At 35.2% G+C, this 25,769-nt stretch overlaps 1 protein-coding gene and 1 non-coding gene across 2 annotated transcripts in view; one reads left to right on the forward strand and one right to left on the reverse strand.

Moving 5' to 3' along the window:
- Nucleotides 1–3,531: 3,531 nt before the first annotated feature.
- Nucleotides 3,532–3,635, reverse strand: LOC140444791 (U6 spliceosomal RNA). The gene has a single exon (XR_011951342.1). It is a non-coding gene; the product is annotated as a U6 spliceosomal RNA (small nuclear RNA).
- A 3,787-nt stretch (nt 3,636–7,422) lies between these two features.
- The window catches only part of jar (Myosin heavy chain 95F jaguar), an 85,188-nt gene continuing 66,841 nt past the window's right edge, over nt 7,423–25,769 (forward strand). The window contains 1 exon segment of the mRNA XM_072533984.1: nt 7,423–7,555. The gene's annotated coding sequence lies outside the window, so the exon portion shown is untranslated.

Genomic DNA, 25,769 nt, shown 5'->3' on the forward strand with positions numbered 1-25,769 from the left:
AGTCCAGTTTCTTTTTTATTGTTAGCCTGGCCAGTATTTTCTAGGTGTTCCGCGAATCTGTTTGCTTTTTGCATCAGTTTAAAAATATTGATACTATATTTTATTTATTTTTTATATTTCGTATTTCATTTCCATCAGATGCCATCAGAAGATCGATGAGAATATCAAGAGCCGACAGAATACGGAATGAAGTGATAAAACAACAAATGGGTATAGAGGGCACTATAGTTAAGGATATTGAGAGAAAACAGCTCATATGGTATGGGCATGTGAGCCGAATGGGGGACGAAAGATTGCCTAAAAAAACGTTGATGTGGCAACCCCCAGAGAAGAGGAAACGGGGAAGACCACCACAGAGCTGGAACCTGGGAGTTAGGAAAGCGATTAGCGCTCGAAATCTGGACGAAGACCTAACTCAAGACAGAATACAGTGGCGTTTGGGAGTCGGACAACGTCGTAAGACGTTTTAAAAAAACCGAATATATATATATATATATATATATATATATATATATATATATATATATATATATATATATATATATATATATATTTCATTTCCACTAAAATATAGTAATTTCTCTTATAATATCTGTTTTAGTATCCTTTATATTGTCTGTAAATCAAATTAGCTCAATTTAAATTTATAAACTATAAAAAAATATTGTCCTCAAATTTCATTCTTCTATAAAATTCATTAAAATTTTCTTACGTGTTTTCATGGCTAATGCGGCTCTGTAAACAGAAGATGCTTGTAAAGGTGGAGTTGCAGTCTGTTATTTTGGAACTATTCAGAGAAAGGTTTTCGGGATGGGGTTAATTAGATATTACATTACACAATTTTAGAAAATAAATTGTGTTATTAATTTTTTAAACTTTAGATAGTTTTTTTAACTTCAAATCTTTTTTTACGTGTTTAGGTTTTTTTATTGGGTGCTGCGTGAAATAATTCTTCCTTTTTTTTGCATATAACCTCTTAGAGAGTACCACCAATAAAACCTTCCAACACAAATGTAACCTCAATATTTTGTTGACATAAATCGAGAGTACCATTGCGCTACAATAAGTCGTGTAGATACAGTGAATTTTTGAAATTAGCAAGTCGGTCGAAAATGGATCTTAGCTGAGAACATTTTCGAGCAATACAACAGCAATGTCTCGCTAAAATGTTTTCTGTGTTTGCATCACACCAGCCAACTATTTCCCGCTGGTATTACGAATTTCAACGTGGTCACTTCAGTCAGAGTGACGAATCCCGGCCAGGTCCACCCAAAACACCAGTCACACAGCAAAACATTGATGCGGTTCGTCGGCTAATTAAGAATGACCGCCGTGTAACATACCGGAAGATAGAGGCATCTTTGGGCATTACAAAGATCTCGATACAAAAAATTCTACATGAAGAATTGGATGCTACGAAGTTGGTTTCCCGTTGGATCCCTCATTTGCTCACAAAAGAGCAGAAAGCGGTTCCCACTAATTGGTGTCTGAAAACACCATTGGAACGGTTCAACTAAAGAAGCTAAAAAAACGTTTTATAGGGTTGTTAGTGGCGATGAATCTTGAAAAGTGATCCGTTGTTGAAGTGTGTCAAGGAAAATGGTCGCAATTTTGGGTCAAAATTTGGTCACGTGGAAACAATTGCTTTAGAAGATAGAAGAACGGTTACTTCTGATTGGTATACAACCGTTTGTTTACCCAGAAGTTATCGCGAAACTCCGACAAAGTAACACATAACGGTGAATTATGTTGTGCTTCCAAGCTTTATTAGATGCACGTTCTAAATTAAAAAATATAGCAACTCATTTTTGGTTTGTAGCAAGAGCTTCATGTATCTCACTTTCCAAGTCCAAAATGTTGTCTGTGGTTGACCGATCTTTTCTAAAGCCATTTTGCTCAGAGATTAAGAAACTGAAATTTTCTAAAACCCATAAGAGCCTGGAGTTAACAATATTTTCTAGTAATTTGCATGTTGTCGCTGTCAGAGATATGGGTCGGTATGATTCTGGGTCATATTTAGCTTTGTCAGTTTTTAGGAGAGAAATGATTATTGCCTTTTACCAAATAGCTTGCCATTGGTGGTGGAGCCAAAGAGCCGAATATATCACAAACTGGACATAGACGTTAATGATACACAATTTGGTTTTCGCAAAGGCCTAGGAACGCGTGAAGCTCTTTTTTCACTTAATATACTAATACAAAGAAGCCTGGACGTCAATCAAGATAAATACGTATGTTTTATTGACCATAATAAAGCATTCGATAAAGTACGACATAAACAATTAATGAATGTTCTGAAATCAAAGAAGATTGACTACAACGACCTCAGGATCATATCAAATTTATACTGCAAACAGCGAGCAAAAGTACGTGTTAACGAACAGCTGTCAGAAGAAATTGAAATAAGATGTGGAGTGAGACAGGGATGCGTATTGTCGCCAATTCTTTTTAATGCCTACTCCGAAGAGATCCTGAAAAACGCTCTTAAGGGTGAAACAGCTGGAATAAAGGTAAATGAAGTTCCCATTAACAACATTAGATATACGGACGACACTGTGATCTTAGCTGAAAATATTGAAGATCTTCAGAGACTGGTGACCAGAATAGCGGAGTATGGAAAAGAGTATGGTTTAACAATGAATGTAAAGAAGACGTAATTTATGAGAATATCGAAAACTCAAAAGAAATAACGAGAATCTTCTAATAAACGGAACCAACCTCGAGCAAGAGGACAAATATGCATATCTGGGAAGAATCATTAACTCCACAAATAATTACACTCAGGAGATCAAAATCAGAATAGAAAGGGCAAAAGCAAATTTCAACAAAATGAGAAGAGTGCTATCTACAAGGGATTTAAAATTGGAACTAAGAGTTAGGTTGGCGAGGTGCTATGTTTTTTCGACTTTATTTTATGGAATGGAATCTTGGACCTTGAATGCGACATCAATGAAAAAACTGGAATCATTCGAGCTGTGGATATATAGAAGAATTCTGAAAATATCGTGAACAAAACACATCACAAACAAATAGGTTCTGAGAAGGATGAATAAAGAAATAGAAATTTTAAATACAATTAAAACAAGAAAATTGGAATATCTCGGACATATTACACGTGGAGAGAAATACATCTTGCTCCAACTGATTATGCAGAGAAAGATCCAAGGAAAGAGAAGCCTAGGGAGGCGTAGAATGTCATGGCTGCGCAACCTGAGAGAGTGGTACGGATGTACATCAAATGAACTTTTCAGAGCAGCCGTCTCAAAACTCCGAATAGCTATGATGATTGCCGACCTCCGCGCGGAGATGGCACATGAAGAAGAAGAAGGTGGTGGAGCCAAATTTTGTTAAATATTTTTAAGAGATACGTTATGACTGATAGGGAAGATGTTTCAGAAAGGCTGAAGGAATATCATCAGGTCCAGGACTAGAATCCTTCAGGTTTAGGAGAGATGAGTTTATCTCTTGAAAAGAGATAGGATGGTTTAAGGAATTATTTTTAACTTCAAATAGATGTATGAGATTTTGTTCAAACATGTGGAACGCTTCACGATTCTGCGTGTCATTCTTGCGCAGGAAACACGTTAATCTCTATATCGTTCCAATTTTAGTATATGTACCGCCGAAGAGAGTACGGTTAAGTTTATTGTTAAATCGGTATTTATACAGTTTATAAATTCAATAGGATTGTCAGGGCAGACATTTTGTAGTTCGTTAACACTCGGTGGTAAGCGGCTATATATTTATTTCTTTATTAGCACACAAATCCACTTTTCAAATATCATTTTTGACGGTTACATCTATTGGAAGTCCGAACTAGAGAAGGTACACTCGCCTTGTTGCGAAATTTATTATTTAGTACCGCTTGCAGCTTATCCGTGCCATTGAGTTATACCTTGAATGCCAATAGAGAGGCAGGCGGACACCGTTATTTCTTTTCGAAAGTAATATTCTTAATGCAATACGGCAACATTGTGAAAACTCACCCACAAATAACCATTAAATAAGGTAGTATTTCATGAGCGTACCGTCGGGTAACATCATGGCATCAAAACCAACGTGCAGTACATCTGTTAATAAACAAAATAAAAAAAGGTGGTTATCTGTGAGAGAAAAGCAAATGATAAAATCGGTTTATGAGGGATTGCGTAGAAGATATCCAGATATGCTTATAGAGGACGTCGCGGCATTGTCTGGAGATTTAACGAAAGTATCGGCTCGTACGGTTTTCCGAATAATTCAAGGTAACAAACCTATCCAAAAACCAATCCATAAAGGACGTGCATAAATTGTATTGGACGATAGTACGAAAAGTATAATCCGAAGAAAAGTTCATGGATTTTATTTTAGGAACGAACTGCCCACGTTAAAGGCTATTCAACGAGAAGTTAATGCAGACGCAGATGATACTTTAAATAAAATATCCATGAGAGTATTACAAAGAACTTTACATGAAATGGACTTTCGGTATGTGAAGAGAAATTGGAAAAGTTTGTTGATCGAGAGAGACGAATTAGTGATATGGCGGAGAAAATATTTGCAAAAAATTCGTGATTTTAGACGACTTGGTAAAAAAATTTATTATACGGACGAAACGTGGTTGAATGAGGGTCATATGAAATCCAAAGTATGGCAAGACTTGAATATTAAAAGTGCGCGACAGGCTTTCATTGAGGGACTTTCAACCGGCTTAAAAGCACCCTCGGGCAAAGGAAGACGTCTCATTATAACGCACATTGGAAGTGATTCAGGTTTTTTACAAGATGGTTTAAATGTGTTTACTTCAATCAAAACGGGCGATTATCATAAGGATATGAATTCGGATGTGTTTGAAAAGTGGTTTTCGTCGATACTGACTCTTGTAGATCCTGGTTCGGTAATTATAATGAACAATGCACCTTATCACAGCCGTCGTATGGAAAAAATACCGACTTCTGCATCTCGAAAGGCAGATATAATAGATTGGTTAAGAAGTAAAAATATAGATTTTGAGGAATCCATGATAAAGGTTCAATTACTTGATATAGTGCGCGAACATAAGAGTTCATACATCAGATTTGCAGTAGACGAAATGGCACACGAGAATGGCATCACTGTATTAAGAACTCCACCGTATCATTGTGAATTGAATCCCATCGTGCTAATATGGGCACAAATAAAAAATGAGGTAGCGCAAAAGAATACAACCTTTAAATTAAAAGATGTCAAATTATTATTAGACCAAGCCACACAAAATATAACCGCTTCCAACTGGCAGTCATGCATTAAACATACACAGAAAGAAGAAGATAAAATGTGGGACGTAAACACGCGTGTTGATGTTCTTATCGAGCCCATTATCATTACTCCAGGAGAAGACAGTAGTGATAGTGAATTAGCAACAGGAAGTGATTCAGAATAAAAATATTTCTTTAAAATAATAACTAATAGGTACAGTTCTAGAGATTTTTTGTTGCTACATTCGGAGACTACCTGTGAGATCCTTCGTCCTACCTGGTTATAATTTTCTAAGTTGGTATGTACCTAATAACTATATTATTATGGCAAGTTTGTTAGACCCAGCAACCATTAGGTTGCTGGGTCTAGAATTATTATTTTCTGTAAAGAAGTTGGTATTTATATGTGAATATTTATTTTATTAAAAAAAAAATATTGTACATTCTACCGATCTCAAAGTCGATCACAAAGCGACTAAGTTATTTCGAAACTATTACCTATTTACAAATTCACTCCCATTTACTTAAAACTCTCATGTAGAAATTGATTGTAAATAAAAGTTTAAAAGAAAAAACAAGGTTGTTTCGGGAATTCTATTATTTCCATTTTAATCGTATTTAATTGGAAATTTCCAGGTATTATATTTGTGTTCTTGGAAATTGCTCAATTTGAATGCTACGTCGTGTTTAGTTTAAAACGCATATTATGACTAACGAGGGTTTTTCAAAAGGTTAATCTGACAATTCATCTACAGTTTGATGTCTTAACGGTGGAAAATTTTATAAAAAGCAGTGGAAGATATTGTATTGGAGAAATGCAAGGCGATACAATAGTTATTAGATATTATTACGTTTACTACTAAAAGTTTCGTTTATATTTTTAAGTTATTTTCTTTCTTGTTTGTTATGAATTTAAGATATTTATAAATGATAGGTTTTGTTTATTACAAATTATTACGAACCAGAAGTATATTCGTGACATTTCATTATTATAAGGGACAAAGTTTTGGATTTAAAATATAATATAATTTAGCACCTCGACACCATAGGGTACAAAAGGACGGCTTAAGTAAGTAAGTATAATTTAGCATTTGAGATGTTGTAAAATAAACATGTACATATTTCTTAAACTAAAAATAATATAAATGAATGAAAATATTGTGTGCACATCTGGATTACACAATTAATTGTGTAAGACATAATATTTTGAATATAACATTGTTACATAACATTTTAACAAAATATATTTAACATAAATTAACAATTTTACCGTTGACGCAAAAATATTTTTATGTGCAAGTTTCCTATTGTTTTCCTTATTTTAAAAATATACACGCCACCATTGAACTACACGCGTCTCTCATCTCGGACCCCTCGAGGATCTATCATTTCTAAGCGATAACCTGACAATCCTATTGAATTTCGACCAATGATAAAATAGGGATCTCACGATTTATATTTAATTTCATATATTTTTTGTTCTTTTACTTGCCATTTGTTTTCTCATTTACAATATATAATTTAACACCTTTATAAAAACTGACTTCATTTGCGACAAAACAACAAAATGACACACGACAACTGCACTTTTCGCCTTTAGAAACGCATTTTGATTTTTGTCGATAGGACATTTGGATCAAAAGATATCGAATTCTTACCGTCGAGTTGATAAAAATTTGATTCAAAATTGATTTCTCGCGCGTAACTGTCGTTCAAAAGTGTTGTTTCTGAAAGAACGGTTTATTCTGCACAAAGAGTGCTAATACACATTTTTGTCCAAAATTATCTCAGCCACATTTTTTATTTGAAACATTCTTTTCTACGGCGTTCAGGTTTTTCATAAATCGATTTGTTCCGTTTTCCCCTACAAGACGGCGTTTCAGGGGGAAGCCGGGAGGCAAAAGTGGTAAAATTTTTTCATATTTTTTGGGTTCACAAAGTTGACATTTTCGTCAGAATTCAGCTTGTTCGGATGATTTTTACAGGTTCAGTAGCATTTTCGTATCTGATGACTGGAGTAAATGTCAAACCATAACTGTCATATTATTAGGTGAATTATTGGTTGAATAAATTGCGGAGGTATTTTATTTAAATATCAAATTCAAATGCTCTTGTTTTTGAGGTGTTACTTTTAGTAACTGCTCCTTAGAATTCTATATCCCCCACCTTTAGTACTGTCACGAGTAGTAGTCATGCGCCCTGCCTCCACGAATGCAACCGACATCACATCATACGTGTTTCAGGTGTTTGTACAGGTGGTTGTGCGGTTTTTAAACAAAACTTTTGTCGTTATAAACACCTAATTGTCAACAACAAAGTGAACAAAAGGACACATTCACGTAAGTCATTGTTTAAATATTATTAAAAGCGCCATTGATCTGTTGTATCAAAATTAATTTAAACTTGATGAAAAAACCGGCCAAAATACATAAAAACTGACAGTTAAAAATGCCAGATATAAAAATTAAGTATACGTAACATCGTTATCATAGGTTTAATTGATAAAAGGGAGTACAGGTACTTAAATATTTTATGAAAATTACTGATAGTTGTTTCTAACCTAGGTGTAGGGATTTTCTTATAAATTCTATAGACTTTTTTCTATTTTGTAACTACCTCAATTTTGAAGTTTCACAAGATCTACCACGTACAAGATTGAACGTTACGCTATGTAATTACTGTAACTAGAGTTATTTTAGTGCAATTTATAATAAAGTGGGCAAATAAATTTTTTTCCGGTTTTGGCAGTGGCTATTGGCACGCGGCGCGTGATCATAAGGGTTCCCGATTTTTAAGTTGTTTCGAATAAGTTCGTTTAGTATACTTTTTCACGATAATAATACAGTAATTATACATATGTGTCCGGTTTAAAGACGAGTTTAGTTTTAGACTTGATAAGTATAAAAGGCCCAAATTGGATCGTTACGAAACTTAAAAATTGGTAAATTAAAAGAAGATTACAAAAGCATCAAAGAAAGTAGTATGATATCGAATATTAGCAACAAAAAATGCTGGCAAACATACTAAATCGTCGTCATAACAAATATACGTATAAAATTGTGAATATCAATGAATTTTAGTGTTGAAAAACTTCTAGTTTGATGTAAAACTGTGTAATAATCTAGACTCATCCTTAATTTGTTAATATTTAATCTTCTTCCTTCTTATATCTAGGCTTTAAAACCTGTTTCTTCTGCAATATTAGCCTCGTAAATTGTTTAAATTATCGCAACATCTTTTTCTTGGTCTGCCAATACTTCTTCGTCCATTTGTGAATTATCCCATTCTATCCTATCCTCTGCCATTCTACTAATGTGTTCGTTCCACTCCTGTTTCCGTTTTGTCACTGTCATCTCGGAGAGGTAAATAAGGGTCTAAACACCTTCTCACATCCCCGGATGCTCTGTAGAGAGCTCCAGAGTAAACGTCGAGAGCTCCTGTAAATATTTATCTTCTTCGGCGTCTTGCCTTGAGAAAGGCAAGATATTTCTTACATGGCAAATTCTTCGTCGAAATAAAACATCAGGTTGTAGTCTTCTGTTGGCTTGTCTTATCAAAGACAAGATATTTTCTTACATGACAAAGGATTGTCAAAGTAGTAACACCAATTGTAGTTGATTAATAACTCTCAGCCACATAGTATGGAAAATAGAACAGGAGCAGAGCCCCAAGAGCACTAAGTTCTTGGAGGGACTGACCTGAAAATCGCCAATATTTATATGAGCTGTCCGAGCGATAAATAGTGGTTTCCATGTCAAGAGCCAATAGGAAAAAATCGAGTGCGTACTGTCGCGCTCGAGGACATTACCCCTCCTCTGGAGACTCTGCGACTGGGAAAAAATATTTATTGATTAAAAAAATACAAGAAAAATACATGAAAATGCATAAAAATACGAGTAAAGTAAAACATTGTCTATAAAACTCACAACACACACTTATCTTGAACCTGGGGCCGGATGTTGCTGCATCTCCCTCTGCGGCAGGCTCCATCCACGGTCGGTGTACCATTTCTCTCAGCGGTTCGTCTTCTTCTCTGCAATCAGGTTCCCATCCGCTTATCCTGGGGTTTCGTAGGCTTCGTTTGCCCGGGCATCCGTGGTATCGCCACATCTCGGGGAGGGCAGGCAGTGACTGTGGCTACTTCAGGCTACTATCTCCGTAGCTTCCGAGGCTTCAAACGTCGAAGAAGGCTGGCTCGTTGAGACATCTGGCACACGAAAGGCATCAGGACTGCTACAGAGCTCGGTGGCGGAGTGTTAGAGTATAGCTTTCTAACCTCCGAGTCTCCCCATTGATTTTTTTTGTTGAAAATAAATAAAAACATAAGGATAATATTAATAAAAATGCCATATTTATTAATATGGGAACTTATAAAAACATGCGGAGTATAATTTGTTTATGGTAATCGAGTTAAACTGCTGCAAATTCCATAGGTGGGCCAACTGATATAGGAAGGGGCTCGTAATTTCCCGAAATTCCATTCCAAATATTTAATGATCAAGTTGTTTGACTGTAGGTAAACATGTAGTGTAAATTACAATAAGAAGTCCAAACATTTTCAGAACAATGATAAATATTTTATTTTAGAAAATCTCCGTAATTGTTTTATGATGTTATATTGGGTTTTATCTCACGATCAATAACATTTGTGCTAGCAATCATTTTCAAATGTATTATAGTTCAAGGAGGTTGATTAATCGATCTCAGCACGTTCTTTTTCCAGTAACTGTTAGGTCATGGTTCCTTTAATCTTGAATGATAACTGTATCAGTAGACAAACCTTTAATGTGCGCGTTCTATCGTTTTATCAACAGCCATTCAATGAAGGTTTGTCGAGAACCTGTTTATCGTGCCAAACTTTTGTTACAAAATGTTCTACATTAATCCATGTTTTATCCAGATAAAAATAGTAGTGGCTTCTCTTCTAAGCACAGATTTTCCACCATGTGTCTCCGAAACAAAATCTAATTCGTGCATATGTGCAAAATTTTTCACAATTTTCTCTTTTTATAACTGGAGCTCATAAAAAATTTAAATGCTATTAACTAAAGTGTATATTTTTAGGATTCTAAAAGTTACCAAGCTATCCAATATGAAATAAAACACTCTGTACTCATTGTAATAGTTATTGAAGAAGTAGTTATGAATTTTTTAAACCAGAATTCCCAGAATTGGATTTAATAAATACACCTAATACTTCGATATCTTTTTGTACTCAGATAAATGATTGTCAGGTACGTAAATATCGATCTGATAAGTTTTTGACATTGATACCTAAAATTATTCGTCTGTACTTAATAAAACAGAAGGACGAATTAGTGAAAAATTAATTACTGGCAATGACAATATAATTTATGCTAATCAAGGCTAATTTAAAGATTTAAAAAAGTAGATGACGTAAAAGTTAGAGTTTGTACTGGATGCACAATTGCATATTGGACTACCGTATCGGATATAAGTTTCGAGAAAAAGTTTACTAAAAGTATAAGTTTACCGAGCAACCCAATAGAATAATAATTGTTACGTCCAGTTCCACCAACGTGATATAAGTAAAATCTTAACTTAGTTGAAATTTGCGTTCCACCATACAAATGTTTACTTAACTTGACCAAGAAAAAACTTGTTATCAAAGATAACATCTTTGCAAAATTGTAAAAAATTCCTATCCTGCTGACTCGTTATTAATGAAGAAACAACAATAAAAGAAGAAAAAGATCCTTTGTGTAATTTTTGATGCTGTCTTTAATGTCATTTCAATATTTATTGTAAACTAGTGATTTTGCCCATCGCCATGCGACGTCGGATCCAATCAATTGCTTCTACAATCACTCCACTTAATTTTTTCTGTCTTCCTCCTATTTAAGGCTAGGACGACAACAAAATGATGTACAAATGATAGTCTATTATACAACTTTCATAACAAATAAGTCACTTTTGGAGTTTCGCTGAACTTTTTGGGTAAAATCGTCTTATAAAATCGTATAAAACCAGCGTAATTCTAGTTTGGCAACTTCTTTATTGGAAAGCTCAAGTTTTGTATTCTATTTTTACCGATCACCAAATTCGCAGCCAATTTTTTAGGATCAACAAAATTTTCAAAAGAATTAAAAATTAAATTTTTGAAATAATTTTTTCAGAAGTGTAGAACGCTCCATAAAAAGATGATAGCTTTAAAGCCGAATTCCGAACAAATTCCAAAATCTTGGAATGAAGAACATTATCATAAAAATTATTTGATTTGCCATTGAAGTTTTCGCTTTTTTTACTCTTTTCAACGTTTTCAATCAGTTTAAATACTCCTTATCTATATCATTAGTGTAATAGATATATCAGCTTGTTATTTCGCATAATTCGTATGAATTGTTTTGAACAATTTAAAATATGAGTAATCGCTGTAAATCGAAACATTTATTCCAATTTGAGAGGACTGTTATGTGATGTAGGTATTTTTTACAGCACCAAAATTTACCAGAATTGTAGGTCAAAGAAAAATTGATTATAGTACATTTCATATTGGTGTAGAGTAATAAATTGTATACATTGTTGTGTACAAGGGATAGTAATGAAGAATTCATTAAATTCATTTAAATATTCATAATCATTTAAATAATTATTATTTAAAGTTGTCACATACGTAAAGGTATGTTTTAACTGTGGTGTCTGTTGCGATCATCGCTGAGCAGTGATCGCTAAGCGATGATCGCAAGCTGAGCGTTTTTACTGAAGCGATGATTTGATTAGTGAGTTGTCCACTGTCTAGCGAACAAGTGGTTTTGTTGCAGCGATTTTATTTATTATTTAGCGTATGGACTTTCACAGTACGATAAATATACAAATACAATAATATATACACATATATTAAATATATTATTTAAACACTAAAGATAGAATGAATGACACTAAATATTAATGTCCAATTTACATAACCATTCAATTGCTTCTGGGGAACATTCCGCAAAGTCCTGGAGGTTTCCACGGTAGGCACGATTCAAGCAGTCTGAAACACAATGGCTTATGGTCTGTCTAGATTGTCAGCAATCGCACTGTGGACTTTCTGCACGACCACACCTGAACAGCGAATCAGCACATTTACCATATCCGGTACATATACGATTAAGCCTTGCCCAAGTGGACCGGGGCAGATTTGATCCGATGAAACCCTGAGTTGGGGTGGATATCTTAATATAGTCCGATTCTACTGTTGGCATCCATCTTGTTGTCCATTGCCTATGTATATCATAGGAATTACCAATTTTTCGGGCAGATCGTATTGGAGGATTTCTAGATCTCAGTCGCTGGTGCTCTTTTGAGATGTCTTAGATATCTTGATGTATTGGTAATTGTACGTTGGCTACAATTTTCTGGTACTCTCTCACTAATGCTGCTGTACGGCGTAGATCTGGTGGAGCAATATTGCTCAGAGTAGGCAGCCATCTCACTGGCGTTGGTTTTATTGTTCCAGTGATTATTCTCATGGTTTGGTTAAGTTGGACATCGATTTTGCTTGTATGTGCACTATTTAGTCATACTGGTGCACAATATTCTGCCACTGAAAAAACCAAAGCTAGAGCAGAGGTCCGAAGAGTATCTGCAGAAGCACCCCAAGTTGTTCCAGCAAGTTTTGATATTAAGTTATTTCTTGTTCTTAGTTTACCGGCTGCGTTTGTAAGATGACTTTTGAAGGTGAGTGTTCTATCAAGTGTGACGCCTAGATATTTGGGGTTGTTGTTATGTTTGATAGCTGTATCATTTAGAGTTACATTGAGAGTATCGCCCGCAAGTTGATTCGACAGGTGAAAGAGACAGGTTTCAGTTTTGCTTGTGTTAGGACGTAAGCGCCAGTTCTTAAAATAGTTACTTAGTGTAGTTAAGTCCTCGTTTAGAGCTCGTTCTCCTGCTTCTTTACTATTATCTTGGAAGCCAATGGCCAGGTCGTCAGCATAAGCAAATTTTCTCGATTTTGTTTCAGGTATATATGCTGTATAAAGGTTAAATAATAAATGAGCTAGCACTGAGCCTTGAGGTAAGCCGTTGTTAAGTTTTCTAACGTTACTCTTACTGTTGCAGCGATGAGCGTATGTAAAAGAAAACAAGAAGAAGTATACTTCAAAATTTTAATAATCAACAATTTATTAGGCGATGATGTTAAGTCTCCATAGTTCTTCCGTTTGAATGAATTTCAATTTGATTTTGTGTTAAGTTTAGTAAAAAGCGATATGAAAAAGTCGTCTACAAACTGTATTCCATACTCAGTGTCTCTAGAAGGAATCTCTCAAATAAAAAACTCTCAAAATTATATATACAAGCCACTATAGTTGCTCGCCGTTTGCGACTGTGTCTGTTCTCGAACCAGTCGCTAACGATTGACGCTAGCGGCTCCAGCGACAGACGCTTTAGTCAAAACGGCGCCGTAACAGACCACGTAAGAGGATCGCACAGATCATCGCTTAGCGACGATCGCTCAGCGATGATCGCAACAGACGCTCCAGTAAAAACGTACTTTAACATAGCAAACTAGTTGTAGCAACAGTACTTATTTTCTCACCCCTACCCTGTTTAAATGTTACGTCCAAAAGAGAAATATACTTTTTTGGCAGATATCTCATTAGATCATCATATATTCTGATATCTCGTAGAAGATATGACACTTTTAATCGAAACTAGTGATTTTGCCCGTCGCGTGCGACGGTAGATTAAATCAATTGTCATATAGTCACCCATTAACTTGAAAAAATCGGCGTTTTTAATATATACGAAAAAATTTTTTTAAATTTAAAAATCTAAATTTTTTTCTTTAAAAATTTTTTTTTGAATGATTTTAGTAATTTTTAAAATTTGTTAAATATTATACAATTTAGTGCTCATTAACATTTTCAGTATTATCTTGTATTTATGTTTAAGAACTTCATTTTGATTATCATTACATTTAATTTTATCTTACAGTAAAACCTCCGTTAACCGAAATAATTGGGGGGGAGGCCGTTTCGGATAACAAGAATTTCGGTTAAAAATAACATTGTTTTTTATAATATTCTTGATCAAAGTATTGGTATTAAAAAATACTATGAGTTAATTTCGTAATGTTTTCTAATAAGTAAATCCAAAATAAAGTAATAAAATTAAGGAAAATGAACAAGTTTAACATGCTTTTTTAAAGAAATCTGCTATTTTTTTTGCGTTTTCGTTTGACAACGATGTTTCTCTCCCCCTCCATCGTTAATTTGCAGAACATCATGAGTTTGCCTCATTCGATTGTTCGACGAAACGTAAAGCAATCTGAAAAGGACAAAACTTTATGTAATGACAACAAAAATTAAGAATCTAGTCGTGTCCCTAACTAATTAGGCCTACTGTATAAAATTCTTTCCTCTAAAGCATTGAAAATCTCGTCGGCGGTCTTGTGCTGCCTGTTGCCTCTTGGGTCGTCATCTTCGTCATCTGATATGCTCAGGTTGTCTTGATAAAGAACCATATCAATGATGTCCTGGTCGATGAATTCACGTTCTGAGTCATCAGCTGCTAACCAGTCACGTATCTCTTCTTAGTTAATTTCGTCATGTCCCGGCAAATTTTTAATGAAAGGTTTAATTTCTTCTGTCGTTTTCTTACCATTTTCTTCTTCAGGATCGCCAATCAAAAAGTTTGTTCCAGCGTTTTTCCAAAGTTGAAAATTTGATCTTGGCCCACGACTCAGCTCACCAATAAAAATGTTTTATTGTTAAAGATTTGAGAATTTCGGGAACACTTTTGGATTAATTCGTCTCCTGGAATAACAGATGTCTTAAGAATGCTTCTCTATAATGTCTCTTGAATGTCTCTATGACTCCCTGGTCTAACGGCTGGATTAAGCTTGTGACATTCGGTGGCAAAAATCTGACAATTGTCACCATTTTGTAGATTTTGAGGGTGAGGGCGCCTTGTCAACAAGCAACAATGCTTTGAGATGCAATGAGAAGGTTTTTTGATTTTAAAAAGGATTTTACACTTGAGACGAATTCATTTCAAACCATTCTAAAAATAAAGTGGTCGACATCCATGAACTTTTTTGGCTTCTATACCTTAAAATGTTTTTTCGGAAATATCTTTTAGAGCTCTTGGTTTTTGTGATTTCCCAACACACATAGACATCAATTGGTGAGTGAAATTAACGGAATTGTTTACGTTTTGCGACAAACATTTACTTTTTATTGACGAAATTATTGAAACTGTTAGCCGTTTCGGTTAAACAATGTTTCGGTTAAAAAGGTTTCGGTTAAGGGAGGTTTTACTGTATTTACTTTTGTTAAAGAAAGTCCCAAGAAAGAAATGGAAAGATGCAGTAACGAATGATCTAATCTAATCGCCCAATTTAATCCCAACTGCTGGTATCTCTTTGGTATAAATAATTTTCTAAAGAGTCAGTTTGAAAAAAAATTCTTACAGTTTGTCGCAAATGGGGCTCTTTATATCGACTTTCTTGCTTTAGCTTCACGATTATTGTATAATGTCAAAGGTACTGCGGCACAATTCCAACATCCTAAACTCACGTATCTTTATCATCGTCTCACGAATTATTTTCCAAAATATTTCTTCCAAGCGTCCATCAATTTCGTACTTTAATTCCGTATCAATTGCCTGATCTAATAGTTTTGGTGTCTTGCAAATTGTAAAGCACTCTATAATTTGCTGCTTGAAATAGGTAAAGGAAGTTCTTGGTGAAAGAAATATAAATAAAAATAAATCGTTCCCAAGGTGAAGAACTCCATGGTTTTGTATAGAAGTGAAGGCAAAATGTAAAGAAAAGAAAAAAGCTTACCTGAAATACATGTCAACCAAAACACAAGAGGCATATCATAATTATAAGACAATTAGAAACGAAACACATGCACTTGTAAGAAAAATAGAAAATGATCACTGGGAACACTTTTCGAAAGAAATGGAACATGATTTTTGCGGTCTGCAAAAGGAAATATGATGCTTCCTAAGAACGGGGGTAAAGGTACTTGCTTATTAAGAGAAAGAAAAAGAAGAAGAAATAGGTAAGTAAAGGAAAAAGAGCTAAAAAATTAATTAAAATCAGCTGTACGCCTTTAAGGATTTATCATCAGCTATCCCTCAGAAACGTTTTAGAACCTTTAAAAATCTGTAGAAGATTTTTACGTGAAATCGATTATTTTTTTACTGACCGACTGGAGTAAAATGTCAGTGGCTTATGGGTAAACCAACTACACCATACAAGCAACATACGATTCAAATTCCCGCAAAAGCTCGCTTGCACACTGGTTTCTTTTTCGCAATTGCGGTTTTTATACTTATTAGACTATTACTATAATTATAATACCCGTCATTGATTTAAATTTGACTGTATCATTAGATATTGGAAATAAAATACTTGGAAAATCATTCAAAAGAAATTTGAGGAAATAAGACCTGGTAATGTTTAAACTATTTCCAGAACAAAATAAAAGAACGAGAATCTTTCAAAAAAAGATTAAGACTACTTTTTTTCCATTAAATTCTTCATTAATGTCGATAAAATATATATATTTCTATTTTATGTTACACTCTCACTAATATGTTAATCAGTCAGCTGTGTACTTAACTATGTACATAATAATAATCCCCTGTATGTATAATTTGTTGTTATTTGTATGCCTATAAATAGGTACGAATAGAAAATCCGTATTTCAATGAGTGGGAGTAACTAAATCACCGAATGACGTAACCATAGTTAACCATAACCAGCTCGAACGCATTTCCGCGATTTTTTTGAACTTGACTTCTAAATAGCCGGCAATTGAAATGCTAAATGAAAAACCGGTTTTTTATAGGTTATAATGAATTTATGATGAATCGCAAGTGGTTTTGAGATTGTTGAATTGGTTTATGAAATGCTGATGACATTCGTTACTGGAAGATTGATACCTTGATAAAATCGTGTTTTTTTAATAATAGTAAAAATAAAAGTGTAATAATTAACTGCTTTGGATTTTTTCTATCGGACGACTGCGCAAAAGATGGGGTGACAACTTTCTATGAATACAACTTTGAAGTCGTCAAAAAATTCAAGTACCTGGGAGCGATCATGACATTTGAAAATAAATATGAAAAGGACGTGTCAGCGAAGATCATTGCAGGAAACAGGGCATATTACTTGTTAATGACCGTACTTAAATCAAAAATACTCTCAATACCAGCAAAAATAAGAGTGTACAAGACAAAATTACTGGTACTGGAAAGAAAGATACTGCGGACTATCTATGGACCTTGCAGAGAAGAGACAACAAGAGAAGACACAATGAAGAACTCCAGACAGTATATGGAGATGAAAACATAGTACCCTACATTAAAGCAAACCGAATAATGGGCGGGCCACGTACTAAGATCGAGTGACGAGAGACTCCTGAACGCCACATTCTGGGAAAGGCCCGATGGCAGAAGGTCAGTTGGTCGTCCAAGAAAGAGATGGAAGATCGCAATAGCCAGTGATCTACGCAAAATGGGAACACAGCAATGGGAAATAGCTGCTCAGGACCGACAACAATGGAGGAAAATCATAAACGCGGCCAAAACTCACATAGAGTTGTAAAGCCAAATGATGATGATGACAACCTTCTATAGAGGTATTAATACGTCAATGAACAAGCAGAATTGCTTTTAAAGAGGAAGAAGAAGAATTTCTTAACAATATTTTTTATGAGATGGTGTTTAGATTCATACCCAACCACCAATTTGGAGGCTAGCTAGAGGAACATTCTGTTAGGTTAGGACATTTCCAAAGTGGAAATCGAAGCGTGAAAAATAAACTTTTTTAAAGTAAAATCGTGGCTTATTCACAGTAAAAATAGTACATTGTACAAGAAAATCTTCTTCTTTAGAACAATATTCTGTAGGGTTGTCATACCATAAGGGTTTAATAATAAACACCAACAAAACAAAATACATGAAAATAGGTACGCAACCACAAACACTACGGCCACTTGTTATAGAAAATGACGTCATCGAAGCAGTTAACGAATTTGTATACCTGGGAACGCTCGTCAATACTGAAAATGACACTACCGCAGAGATAAACCGCAGAATTTGCACGGCTAATAGATGCTATGTTGGGCTTAATCTCCTTTTTAAATCTACAGTTATATCAAGAAATACAAAATTAAAACTCTACAAAACAATAATACGCCCAGTCCTAACATATGGTTCAGAAACCTGGACTTTAACAAAAAGTAATGAAAACATGTTAGGATGTTTCGAAAGAAAAATACTAAGGCGCATCTATGGAGCGGTAAATGAAAATGGTGTCTGGAGAAGACGATACAACTTCGAACTCTATAGGATATACCAGGAACCAGATATCGTAAAACACATAAAGATAAGACGTCTAAGGTGGGTAGGCCATGTTATGCGGATGGAGCAAACCGACCCAGCTAGAAAAACGCTCCTTGATAGACCTATTGGTCAAAGAAGAAGAGGAAGACCCAGAACAAGATTCCTAGATAACATCGGTGAAGACATGAGAAATATGGAAATACGTGCTTGGCGGAGGAAGGCGATGGATAGGGACGACTGGAGAAAAATTCTTGGGGAGGCTAGGACCCACACAGGGTTGTAAAGCCAAAATGATGATGATGTCATACCATAAACTATTTTTATTTGTCGGTGCAGTATTTCCCACCTGCCCTAACTTTTCTAAGGACGATAGGATGTTTCCCTAACCACCATCTGAGAACACATACGGTGGGATAGATATGTGATAGACAACTCTGTTATACGTAAGGAATTAATTTAGAGTTTTCATGTATTACACATTAACACGCATCCTTTCGAACTCTGGTTATACCGCAGCGTATTAAAAATATCATGGACTGATAGAATTACAAATAAAGAAGTACTGGGGAGGGTTGGTAAAGAAACAGAACTAATCACCACTATACAAACAAGAAAACTGAAATGCTTAGGCCACGTGATTAGGGGACTAAAATATGACATTTTGAAACCCAAAATACAGGGAAACATCCAAGGAAGAAGATCTGTTGGTCGAAGGCAGAACTCTTAGTTGAAGAATCTACGTGATTGGTGCAGTAGTGATGCAGATCGATTGATTTGTTTAGAGCAAATTCAAAAATAAAAATACCAATTATGATTGCCAACCTCTGTAGGGAGATGGCACTCTAAGTAGAATGTCTTACGCATGGAAAATTATTCGCGCGTCGGAAAATCGTCATCGTTTTATATTTACGCAACGCAACCAAAGTCACAAATATTGTTTACTCTCTCTTTTGTTGTTTCCCCATTAATGAGGATCGTAATTTCTTCCAATATTCTTAACAATTTTTCTCCATCTATCTTCAGCGAGAGCTTCGCAGAATGAGTTTCCAGCTGAGTTCCTAATTTGGTCGGACCATCTAGTTGGTGATCGTCCTCTTGATCTTTTCCCCGGAACCTTTCCAGAAACAATTAATCTCTACACACTATCGTCACCTCTGCGAACCACGTGACCTAAAAATTGCAGAAGACGTCATCAGCAAACCTTAAATTGGAGAAGTCCTACCTGCCACTGTTACTCCACCGACCCATCTAACTACAGCCATCCTTATGAAATGTTCACCATAAATGTTGTCTCAGGTTCAGGATTTGTTCCTGTGTAATTTTACCCTTTACAAACCCCGCTTGTTCCTGAGGTATTTGATAATGTAGATAGCTTTTTAATCTGTTTTTGATGATATGCAACAAGATTTTACTAACGTCTGTTGTTAGTGACACCTGGTATTGAATCAGCGCCTGGAGATTTATTTCTCTTTAGCGATTTAATTGCATCTTTGACTTTGGCGAATAAGATAATAGGTTCTCTAGATCAGTCAGAGGGCCACTGATTTTCTGCTGATACCTCGTTATTTTTACATAGCTCGTCACAGCAGTTTCGCCATATTTCCAATATTTCGTCAGTATCAGTCTTTGGATTTCTTTCCTTATCTATTACAGACCACGTTTGAGATTTAAATTCTCTGGCAAAGAGTTTGATCTTCTGAAATAAATCCCTTAGTTCATTTCAACAGCCATGTTCCTCTATCTTTTTGCATTTTTGAGAGATGTAATCAGCTTTGTCTTTGCGACAATGTTTTCTCATTTCTTTCGATAACGCTCTGTATTCCTCGTTTGTTCCGTATAAAGTTTTATGTTGTTATCTGCGTTGAATCACAGTCCACGTATTATCGGATATCCACGACTTACGGCCCGTGGAAACCGCTGCCTGACAGTCTTTTGCAACCTCGATTGCCTTATCTTTGAGATAGATCCAAGTGCTCTCAAGGTCACTATCTACTTGGTCTAAAGAAAGAGCTTCTCAGTTTTGTTGGAAATCATTGATTTTTGATGGATTTACAGACATGAGTTTTCTTAGGGGTCTTCTTTTGGGGGCTTTAAAACGAAGTCGAACGTTTAATACTAGAAGTTGATGATCGCTTCCACAATCTGCACCTTCTTCTTCAAGTGCCATCTTCGTTCCGAAGGTTGGCGATCATCAGGGCTATACGTATTTTCGAAACTGCTGACCGAAACAATTCGTTGCTGCTACAGCTATACCATTCCCGTAGATTCTTTAGCCAGAAGTTTCGTCTTCTTCCTATGGACCTTTTTCCTGCTATTTTCCCTTGCATAATTATTCGAAGCAGTTCATATCTTTCGCCTCTTGTAATGTGTCCCAAGTATTGCAGTTTTTGTTTTTTGATCGTAAGTATGACTTCCTTTTCTTTATTCATTCTTCTCAAGACCTTGACATTTGTGACTCTCTCGGTCCATGATATTCTCAGGATTCTGCGATACATCCACAGTTCAAATGCCTCTAATTCTGCACTAAATCTGCACCAGGATATGTTTTATAGTTGATGGCCGACGACTTCAATCTTGATATTGTTCTGAAGCTATTTTCTTGTGACATTTTAAAGTAATTACTATTGTAAGTAAGATTGAAGTAATTACTATTTAAATGGGAATAAGCCACAATTAAAGGTTAAAGTACGTTTATTGACGTTTCAATTTTCACTTCAGAAATCGTTCTCAAAATCCAAACATTGAAACGTCAATAAACGTACTTTAACCTTTAATTGTGGCTTATTCCCATTTAAATAGTAATTACTTTAAAATGCCACAAGAAAATAGCTTCAGAACAATATCAAGATTGAAGTCGTCGGCCATCAACTATAAAACATATCCTGGTGCAGATTTAGAGCAGAATTAAAGGCATTTGAACTGTGGATGTATTCAATTTTCACTTTGGACGTTTCAATTTGGACTTCGGAAATTATTCTCAAAATACGAACATTAGTAATTTACTAATGTTTGTATTTTGAGAACGATTTCCGAAGTGGAAATTGAAACGTCAATAAACGTACTTTAACCTTTAATTGTGGCTTATTTCCATTTAAATAGTAATTACTTCAATCTTGATCTTATTAGGATGTAGTCTATTTGATTTCTTGCTCGTCTGTCTGGGCTGCGCCATATGTATAATTTCCGTGGATGATGTTGATACAACGTGTTTGTAATTGTAAGGTGTTGCTCTTCTCAGAACTCCACTAGACGGTCTATTTCTCTGTCCCAGTCCATTTTTGCCCAGCACTCCTTCAATATTTTCATTAGATGACTCTACTTTGACGTATAAGTCTCCTAAAATTATGATTAGCTCACGATTCCGAATAGCGCTAACAGTTTCTTCTTGACGACTATAGAACCTATTGATTTCTTCTTGTGTAGCTGTTATAGGAGCGTATATCTGGACAAGGCGTAGGGTATTGGTGGATATTCTCATTTTGAATGAATATTATCCTGTCGTTCAGTTTAGAGGGTACAATTATTGCGACTCCATTTGTGTGTTATCTGGGCCTGAAAAATAGACGACGCGACGTTGCCAGCAGTTGTTTTAAAATGCCCTTTACCTCTCCAGTGCGTTTCTGATAGTCCCAGTACAGAAAGATTGTGGTCTGTCATTTCTTTTTCAATTATGTGTAACTTTCCAGGGTTTTGGATCAGTCCGTGGACGTTCCATGTACCAGTTAGTTGACATTATCTTAAATTGAGTGAAAATTTGCCCAATTTTTGACAGGTGTCTGGTCCCTAACACCTTGGCAGCCGGTAGCATATTTCACACCTTCCGCCGAGCGTGAGTCGGGTCGCTACATATCCCATCTTCAGTTACTGAAATTGTCATCGTTATGGGAAGAAATTCTCTTGGGAAATAGTGCCTGGTTTCCCATTGCCTTCTGCACCGACTGAATTTTTAGGAAGCATTAAATTAATTAAACTATTTTTATACATAGTATTTTTAAGTTTTTTTTTTTTTGGTATTATGTTAAGGATTAGTTAATAAACTTTCGACACATTATTTAATTCTAAGGCGGCGGTAATTAAGTTCGTGGGGTCAGCTAATATATATCTATAAATCTCTATAAATTGATGAACGACAGATCCAAATTGTTTGTTAAATTTTTAATATCTCAAGCAACTGTTACACCTTCAATTAAAATAAAATTCAACTTTCGAGTGCAGATTAAGTTTGCTGAACATGATAGACTCAATTAATCTCCAGATATGGGTAATTGTACATTACCGCTATCTTTGAAAATGCACTAGACCTCTAGACATACTTTACGCGTTGATGTGCCGTATTGTTTTTTGTCTCAGCATCGAATGGAGTTGTTGCGTTGGTCTACAGAGTGATTCGTTCGAAGTAAATTGTTGTAGGTCTTTAAGAGTGAAGTGATATTTGGTTTACTTTATTTATTTTATAGCCTAGGGCTATCTTTTTATTTACATTTTATTTGCATTTAATTTTATAATTTTTCCATGCATGTCATTCCTTTTTGCTCTGTCCAAATATTTTCTTGTTCAATTTCTAAGCAGTTCTTAATATTACTAATAATATTGATAGAACTACTAAATAATTATTGATAGAACAGTTTTCATGGCACAGCTAATAATCACCACATAATGTCATAAAATAGTAAAAAATAACTTCAAAATTATTTTAAACTTTCTTGTTTTAAATTTTATAATAATTTTAATAAACCAAGAAGCTAGTTGCACCACACCATAATCCAAAGGTAGTTTACAAAGTGTTTAAATATATAAAAACACTGTTTCCTAAAGATATTCGAACCAATATTAAACAACGTATTTGAGCGAAGCTACTGGAGTATCTGTCTTCTTCTTTTGGTGTCTATTCGTTTCGAATATTGGCGATCATTATGGCTATAATTATTTTATTAACTGATGCTTTAAATAGATTAGTTGTTGTGGAGAACCATTTCCCCAAGTTTTGTGGGTGAGAACCATTTCCTCAATGACAGACTTGACGGTATACGACAAACAGTTTCTTAGGAATACAATTTACCATTTTCATGAGACTGATGTTTGTCGTGTATCATTGAAGCTTTTGCAGAAAAGGCTTGAAGAGACGTATGAGTGGACTGGAAGCGTGAGTTGTCTCGGCAGGATTGTAAAAGATTTGAACGTTTATCAATTGAACGAATCATATTTATTAATATTCTAATACGTGTTGTCTCAAATATACAAAAATATTACCAAATATATTTTTTGGAGGATTGCACATTGCTAGGATGTCAGATCACGAATACACGAAGAGATTAACGTTTTCAAAGAAGACCTACAGATTCTAAGGGTTAGAAGATGGAGGGAAGTTGCCAGGAATCGACAGGAGTGGCGACTTATTTGTGAGCAGGCCAAGATCCACAACGGATTGTCGAGCCACTTATGATGATATTTTTTGGAACGCCGCTGCTTCGTTAGGTTAGGATTCTATTCTTAAGGTGCCTACCCGTTCCGGATGTTGGCGATCATCACGGCTATCTTTACTTTGTTTATTGCAGCGCGGATCAGTTCAGTGGTAGTCGTGTTATACCACTTTCGTAAATTTTGAAGCCAGGAAATACGTCTTCTTCCCGGTCCTCTCTTACCATTTACCTTCCCTTGGAGAATCAGCTGAAGAAGGCCGTAACGTTCTTGATTTCTCATTACATGTCCTAGATATTCCAACTTTTTAGTTTTGACGGTCATGAGAATTTCACATTCTTTCCCCATTCTACGCAGGACCTCCACATTAGTAACTCTGTCAACCCAGGGTATACGTAAGATGCGCCTATAACACCACATTTCGAAAGCTTCGAGCCGATTCATAGATGCAACAGTCAGTGTCCACGCTTCCATTCCGTAGAGCAGAACTGTGAATATGTAGCAGTTCAATAGACGGCATTTTGTTTTTAGTGATATGTCTCGACTGTTGAAAATGGTTCTCATTCTAACGAATGCTGCTTTTGCTTTTATTATTCGCTATTTAATTTCTGTTGAGTGGTCCCATTGGCTATTTAAATTGGTGCCTATAGAAAATGTCACACTGAGAGTGCAGTACGGGTAAGATACGGCAATGCTTTTCTTATGGAGAATAAACGCGCAGGGTTGTCGGTTTTCTCCAGGTGTTGATTGCTCATTGTCTCACAGGACCGGCTTGGATAAAATGCATCTGCCGGCAGTACGAGTAAAATATTTTATATCATGTATACGTATACAGTAGAATAAAAAGGTATTGATGAGTTATTGACAACGAAAACTATGAATTTTGCATATAAAACGTCAACATGAGGTATACAATTGAATCATATTCATAAGAGTAACATTTGAACACCTCTTTACAAGAACAACATACAATAACTGTAGTTTTAATGTTTTACATAAAATAGAAAAAACCTACATAATTTCTAGGAAAGAATTTGGAAATGATATTATTTGTAGATATTATATATATTATTTAAATTTCCAATTCTTTCATAGAAATTAGATTTTTTCTATTGTATGTAAAATATTAAAAATACAGTTAGTTATGTTGTTTCTATAAATAGGTATTCATTTCTTTTTTAAAACTTCTGCTACAAATTACCATCATTAACATAATCACCTAAATATGGCCTTAAACCTGTTTGTCATAATTAGTATTTGATAAACTCCAAGCTTTCCCTATTTCACCCCTACCCATCCTAAGGATGGGTAGGGGGTGAAATCGCCAAAAAAACGTAAAAAACGAGTGTGTCAATCAAATTCTAGAATATTCACATATGACGAGGGTGTAAGAAGTATTCTACGGATAATTGTTCATTGTGAATTTTTCATGAAAAATTTGCCGCCATTCTTAAAGCATATACATAACTTCATACAAGGTAATGAGAATATACAGCCGTTGTCTCTTTCTACTTTATACAGACTTCTGAAAGATATTGGATTTGTTTATAAGAAACGTGGCCGAAGAAGCATCATGGTGGAGCGAGAGGATATTATTCATTGGCGCCATAATTATTTGAGAACTATACGAAGTTTGCGAAAAGACCATTGCGATATCATATATTTGGACGAATCGTGGGTTAATGTTGGCCAATCTATAAATTACGAATGGTGCGATACTACGATACAAAACAGTCGTGATGCTTTTTTCAAAGGTTTAAGTACTGGCTTAAAAGCACCTACTAAACGAGGTCCACGATATGTTTTATTGCATGCAGGTTTTTCAGG

The sequence above is a fragment of the Diabrotica undecimpunctata genome, chromosome 6, assembly GCF_040954645.1.
Source record: "Diabrotica undecimpunctata isolate CICGRU chromosome 6, icDiaUnde3, whole genome shotgun sequence".
NCBI classification, from domain to species: Eukaryota; Metazoa; Arthropoda; class Insecta; order Coleoptera; family Chrysomelidae; genus Diabrotica; species Diabrotica undecimpunctata.